The 7,468-nt window shown below is 36.0% G+C and overlaps 1 long non-coding RNA gene across 1 annotated transcript; it reads right to left on the reverse strand.

The window, feature by feature from the left end:
* Positions 1–2,445: 2,445 nt before the first annotated feature.
* On the reverse strand, positions 2,446–7,092 carry LOC144966745 (uncharacterized). Its single transcript, XR_013644263.1, has 3 exons — positions 6,972–7,092; positions 4,622–4,742; positions 2,446–2,661 (listed from the first exon to the last, which is right to left on the reverse strand). It is a non-coding gene; the product is annotated as an uncharacterized LOC144966745 (long non-coding RNA).
* Between the last annotated feature and the right edge of the window lie 376 nt (positions 7,093–7,468).

Raw genomic sequence — 7,468 nt, forward strand, 5'->3', positions numbered from 1 at the left:
TATGTTGGTTTATAAATATATGAGTGTAATCCTCATAGTGGGGACCTGTGTTTGTGTTTGGATGAGACTTTTAGGTGATCTCAAATTAAATACATCTATTGTGTGCTCTTGGAATCTACATCTGTTCCCTATTTGAACCAATACCCCTTTGTCTTACTATTTCTTGTGTACTTTCAAATTGTAAATCTAGAATCTTTGACTACCCCATTTTCTTTTTATTGGTGCTGAAATGACGCAAATGTGTCGCGAGCGCCATAAAACTATTAAAAACAAAAACAAACAATTTTTAATCTATCAACTTTTATTTTTCATGTTTGTGTACTGTTTTCTTTTTGAAAAGCTCTGAGTGTGTATCATGCAAACGAAATATAAGCAACGAATTAAGTTTTGCCAGTGTTCATTGTACTTTAATGCATAAAAGGGACCTTATCATCTCAAATAGACTTTTTGGTGTAAAAGAAAACAAACAATAACAAAAAAGACAAGAAGCAAAAATAAAAAATTATAGATGTAGTCTAAAGGTATCCTGACTTATCGTATTCATATAAGAGGGTATTCATTCAGTGCATATTTTAATTTGAAACCGGCTGCCAGCATAGCATATTTGTACGATAGTGAAAGGCAGAATATTTGATTGTTGGTTTTGTAAATGATTGATTTTTATTTTTTTCTATTCTAATAATGTACATAATATATGATGCTGCATGTATTAAACTTGAGTGTGGTAGAGACCTAGACACATCATAATTGACAGTATTGTAATCTTATCCGGAGGGGTGATTTTGAAATTAATTGTCTTTACTCAGAATATAAAAAAATGAAATTGGATTTTTAAAAATCAATTGTTAACTTGCAGGACAGGCTTTGAAATGACACTCAATGCCTATTAGCCTTCTGCTAAACTGATCAACTCATTGGTAAATTAGCTTTTGCTTCATACTATATCATTAATATATGAAAACGTAAATTTTGGGTGGGGTCTTTTGATCTCCCATGTTGGGCAGGAGGTCGCTTGCTGTGTCTTCTATACCCCTTTATCTGTTTTCCGAGTTGTTTTCTGTCTGTGACCTCCCATAATGCTGGGTGGGGTCCCTGACCTCCCTTAGTGTACAGGGAGGTATTTACTGTGTCTTCTATCTCTCTCTATCTGTTTTCCAACTTGCTTTCTGTCTTTGTCCTGGAATGAGATTACTTGGTTTTGTTCTGGCCCTGGATACCCTGGGTGAGAGGGAAACAGTCAAATGTATAGTTATTGTTTTGGGAGATTATATTTTTTTCCCTTGTAAATCATCTTTTTCTTTTTGTTTTTTGTCTTGAACATATCTTGTAAACATTTGAGTGTATTCCTCTTAGTGGAGTCTGCTGGTGTCTGAATGAGACTTTTAGGTGATCCTCAAACCAAGAACACTGATCTTGTGCTCTTGGAATCTACATCTGTTCTCTATTTATTGAACCATTCCCCTTTGTCTTACTTTGTTTGCTTTTAATCATAAATCTTGTAAATTTTTTTTACTATCCCATTTTCTTCCTTTTTTTAATCGGCGCTGAAATGTATCGCAAGGGCCGTTAAAACCCTTCAAGACAACAAAACATATTTAGGTTTTTTGAGAAAGAAACTACAAGATGGCATATAACCAGACTGAGGGAGGGAGAGAGAAAAAAGAAAGATACACCGTCTAGCGATCGGGAGTAAAAGTTTTTTTTTGTTAGTTCAAAAGATACATTAAATTAAATTGTGATGGGGGAAGGAGTCCACATCGATTTATTTTATCATGTATGTAAGTGATGATAGAACGATGCAAGTTTCAGTTACAATAAATCATGTTATTTTCTCTTTTTTTTTTTTTTTTTCTTTTTTTTACATTTGAAAACCAATCCAAGTTCAACAGTTAGCTAATGACTTAATCTTCATATAATCTATGTTGTAGTTATAGTATTTCATTTTTACAAGAGAAAGTCATATTTAAATTATCAATGAATTTATTTCAGGAATGTTCACCGTATACGATTACTCAGCCATCATTAAGCACCCTTACTTTTTCAGAATCACATTCTTGTCATTGAGAATTTTTGAGAAATAATTTACATATTAAGTGTACAGAGTACGTAGGTTCTGTAGGTAGAAATTAATTGTAAGGTTTATTTCATAAGTATATATAATTTCGTAATTACATGTGTATATAATAACTCAAATTTTGAGTCAATGAAATCTCATCTCCATGCGTTTCTTATTACCCTACACTCATTTTGTTACATTTTTTCCATTATTTCACATTTTACATTGTATATTTTACCCTGTCTTAATATTTATAGAAAATTGTACAGAGTACTTCATTTGTAAATAAACTAACTTCGTCAAACTTTTCAGATTTTTTACCTGTTATTTTAGACACCTAAGTTGGGTCTTTTTACCTCCCGGGGTGGGCGGAGAGGTCACAATTGCCATGTCTTCCATCCCCCTTTATTCGTTTTCCCGTTCCACGGCGCTCTCGTCTTTGATCTGGATTGGCATTGCTGCTCGGTTGTTTTTTCCTGGTCCTGTGTGGGATTCCCAGCCTCCCATAGTGGGCAGGGAGGTACTTGTTTTGTACCAGTTTCTTTCTGTCTTTATCTTGGAATGAGATTACTTAGTTTTGTCCTGGTCATGGTCGGAGTCCTTGGCTGGAAGGGAAACAGTCGGATGTATAGTTATAGTTTTGGGAGATGTTTTTTTCCTTGTAAATCATCTCTCTCTCTTTTATGTGTTGGTTTTTTATCTAAACATATGATTTGCAAATATTTGAGTGTATTCCTCTTAGTGGGATCTTGTGCTGGTGTCTGGGTGAGATTTTTAGGTACACTGTTAGTGTGCTCTTGGAATCTACACCTGTTCCCTAGTTGTACCATTCCCCTTTGTCTTACTTTTTTTCTCAAGTCCTTTTAATTGTACATCTAGAATATTTTTACTATCTCATTTTCTTCCTTTTTACTGGCGCTGATATGACCTAATTGTGTTGCAAGCGCCGTAAAACTTTAAAAACAATATTCCTGGTACTGGTAAGAATCCTTAGTCCGAGAGGGGAGCAGTTGAATACATGGTTCCTTTTTTTTAATTTTTTTTTTTTGAGAGATGATTTGTTTTCCTCGTGAATCATGTCTCTGTACTGTGTGGGGTTCCTGACCTCCCATAGTGGGCAGGGAGGTACAAACTGTGTCTTCTATCCCTATATATGTTTTCCAACTTGCTTTCTCTCTTTGTCGTGGAATGAGATTACTTGGTTTTGTCCAGGCCCTTGCCGGATACCCTAGCTGGGAGGGAAACAGTCAAATGTATAGTTAGTTTTGGGAGATGATTTTTTTTCCTTGTAAATCATCTCTTTGTTATGCACTGTATTATGTTTTGTTAACGTATTATACATGATTTGTGAACATTTGAGTATTCCTCTTAGTGGGGAGCATGTGCTTGTGTCTGGATGAGACTTTTAGGTGATTTCAAACTAAGTACTTTGATAGTGTGCTCTTGGAATCTACACATGTTTTCTATTTGAACCAATTCGCCTTTGTCTTACCTTTTCTTGGGTGCTTTAATTATAATTCTAAATCTTTTTACTATCCCATTTTCTTCCTTTTTACTGGCGCTGGTATGACCTTAATGTGTTGCAAGTGCCGTAAAACCCTTAAAAACAAAAACATATGTCTCTGTAATTGTAAAAACCTTAATATGTTGCAAACGCTGTAAAACCGTTAAAACAAACTTTGTAAACATTTGAGTGTATCCTTCATAGAGGGATCCTTTGCGTGTATCTGGATGGAAATTTTAGTAGGCAATGTCAGAATAGGGACTTTGATAGATTGCTCGTATAATCTGCAGAACCCGACTTCAACCAGTCCCTTTTGTCTTACTTTTTCTTTGGTGCTTAAACCCTCAGATCTAAAACATTTTTTAAAGAGAGTGTGTAGTATAAGGAACCATTTGAGCGCTTTCCTCTCAGAAAGAATCCTGTTTTTATGAGAACTGGAAGCACGGCTTACGCTGTGCATCTTGGTGATGGAGAGGGGAAGGGGGAGATTATGTTTGTCTTACTTTTTCAGGGGTTCCTCCTGTCTGCACACATTACCTTTTGACCTCCTGGGTAGGGATCCTGACCTCCCATAGTGGGCAGGGAGGTACATACTGTGTCTTCTACCCCCTTATATCTGTTTTCCAACACGCTTTCTGTCTTTGTCTTGGAATGAGATTACTTGTTTTTTTCCTGGCCCTGGTTGGAGTCCTGGCTGGGAGGGAAACAGTCAAATTCATAGTTATTGTTTTGGGAGATGATTTTTTTTCCTTGTAAATCATCTCTCTGTTACGTATTATTATATTTGTTATTTTTAATGTATAATGTAAGCATTTGAGTGGATTCCTCTTTGTTGGATTTTGTTCTTGTGTCCGGATGAGACTTATAGGTGATCTCAAACTAAGTACATTGGTGGTATGCTCTTGGAATCTACATCTGATCCCTATTTGTTCCTAGTTCCCCTTTGGGTGCCTTAATTGTAATTCTATAACTTTTTACTATCCCATTTTCTTCCTATTTACTGGAGCTGATATAACCTAAATGTGTTGCAAGCGTCGTAAAACCCTTAAAAATAAACAAACCTTTTGACCTCCCGTGGTAGGTGGCAAGGTCGTTGCTGTCTTCTATCCCCGTATATTTCTTTTTCCACGTTGCACTCTGTCTTTGAAAGATATTTTGGCTTTGGTCTTACCGGAGTCTAGGCTGAGGGGGAAATAGTCAAATGGAATATGTTAATTTGGGGAGTTGTTTTTTGTTTTTGTTTTTCTCCCTTGTTAATTATCCCTGTTGTGTACCGCTATAGTTTTTGTTAAGGAAGGGCGGTTTGGGTTTAATTATTAGGAAAATCCTTCAAAAAATTAATTTTGAGATATTGGTGGAAAACGATAGTTTATTATTTTAGAAATAATATTATTGAAGTCCAACTTCATAAAGGTACGAAAACCATAGTCGAAAAGGGTACAGTGAGTAAGAAAAGGGTGAAAAACGGAAAACTATTTTGCTATTTTCTCAATATGTCATTTTTCTAGGGGTATGAGATACTGTGTCAAGCGTTTCTCAGAATCTATTCAATGAAATTGGCTGAAAATTTCCAGTTATCACAGAGATAATGTATTATGTCGCCATAGAGAGATTTTTTAAAATATAAGGTATGTTTATTTTGAATTATAATCCAAAATATAAATTTTTAAACATAAATTTTGTCATAACATTTTGATTCGCAACTTTGTGACGTTCTGATAAAAAAATTCCACAAGCCAAAGTTTGTATCTGGGTGGGGTGTCCTACCTCCACAGTGGGCAGGGAGGTACATACCGTGTCTTCTATCCCCTTATATTTGCTTTCCAACATGCTTTCTGTCTTTGTCTTGGTGTGAGATTGTTTGGTTTTGTCCCGACCCTTGCCGGAATCCTCGGCTGGGAGGGAAACAGTCAAATGCATAGTTATTGTTTTGGGAGATGATATTTTTCTACTTGTAAATCATCTCTCTGTTATGTATTATTATATTTGTTATTCTTAATGTATAAGTATAATGAAATGTTAGCATTTGAGTGTTTTCCTCTTTGTTGGATCTTGTGCTTGTGTCTGGGTGAGACTTATAGGTGATCTCAGACTAAGTACATTGATGGTATGCTCTTGGAATCTACACCTGATCCCTATTTGTTCCCAATTCCCCTTTGTCTTACTTTCTCTTGGGTGCTTTAATTGTAATTCTAGAACTTTCTTCTATCCCATTTTCTTCCTTTTTACTGGCGCTGATATGACCTAAATGTGTTGCAAGCGCCGTAAAACCCTTAAAAACAAGCAATAAAACATAAAGTTTGTATAATCTCTCTATGATGACACAATATCCTGCAATGTTGATAAGAGGGAAGAATGTGGAGGTTATTCCTTCATTAGTTTTTGTGGAAAGATTGTTTTGTTGTTGTTTTTTTTATGCCAAACCCCTAAATTAGGTCGCAAAACGGGTATCAACACGGATAATGTATATTTTTCACCAAAAATGTTTTTTTTAAAACCTATAATGACGATACAGCATTATTAAAACTGCTCTATATTGGTAATTAATTTTTTTAGACAAAAAAAAAAAACACCCCTTAAGGACATATTTAATAAATTATACCCTTCCGCTACACACTCTATGCACCAAACTATGCGGGTTATACACCAAGTCGTATTAAAAGTACGATATGGAAAGTTTCCAAACTTGCGTCTCGTTTTTAGCATTGTTGTGTGACTAGCGTAGAAATTTACCCCGTCTCATTAAAAACCAAAATGGCCTATTGGAATAGCATCAGGAATAAGTTTTCCTTTTAACGATGTTATATAATTTTCAGTACGACGCAGAAATCATACTTGATTTATTTCTAAAGATGAAATCGTCTCCAATGAGTCCTGACTTGAATAAAATAGACTACAGCATAATATGGACAATGATGCCAAACAATGTATGAGTCATACAATGTTTTACACAAAAGCAGAGCTAAAAGGTCAATTCAAATTTTATGAAATCGAATCATTATCTAAGACATAAGAAAAGCAATTAGATCTTGGAGAAAAAAAGCCACTCACAGTCATAAAGCAAAATGGAGTCACCAGGGGCCGTTTGGAGCAGCCTGAAGCCGTAAAGAGCCATTCGAAGGCCGTTATAACTGTCTGGAGCTGAATGGAGCCATCCTGGTCGTCTGGGTCCGTCTAAAAAGCCGTCCGGAGGTCGTCCGTCTGGAGCAGTTTGGAACCATCCAGATCCCCTTCTGTTGGTGGACATCTGGCTCCAGATGACCTCCTGACGGCTGTTTGCAGCCTCTGAATGGCTCTAAGGTGCCGACTGCTCCAGAAGGCTCCCTACCAAATCCAGGCGGCTCCCTGGGTGGGGGTTATGACCCCCCCCCCCCCCCCCCCCCCCCCATAGTGGCAGAATAAGGTACTAACCGTGTCTTCTAACCCCCTGTTTTCCAATAGCTCTCTGTGTTTGTCTTGTAATGAGATCACTTAATTTTGTCCTCATCGTGGCCGGAGTCTTCGACTGAGAGAGGAAAAGTTGAATGTATAGTTATAATATATAACAGTTTTGGGAGATTATTTTTTTCCCTTGTAGATCTGTTATGTACTGTCTTTTTTTTTTTTTTGGTAAATTTTATGAACATAATATTTGTAAACATTTGAGTGTATTCCTCTTAGAGCAGTAATCGAAAGTGTTTTGTCATTTTGTATAACAGCTTGGGGAGGCAATTGCTTAGCAGTGGAAAGGAACAAAATAAATTCAAATATTAAAAAATCCATTAAACGCTATATAAATGATGTTGACGATGTAGATCTTTTATACGAGAAATTTTGTATAAATAAAATAACTAAAATATTAAATGCTGATATAACCTAAATGTGTTGCAAGCGTCGTAAAACCCTTAAAAATAAACAAACCTTTTGAC

This window comes from Berghia stephanieae, chromosome 2 (assembly GCF_034508935.2).
Source record: "Berghia stephanieae isolate SIO BIC M18660-M18661 chromosome 2, UCSD_Bste_1.3, whole genome shotgun sequence".
In the NCBI taxonomy this organism is placed as follows: Eukaryota; Metazoa; Mollusca; class Gastropoda; order Nudibranchia; family Aeolidiidae; genus Berghia; species Berghia stephanieae.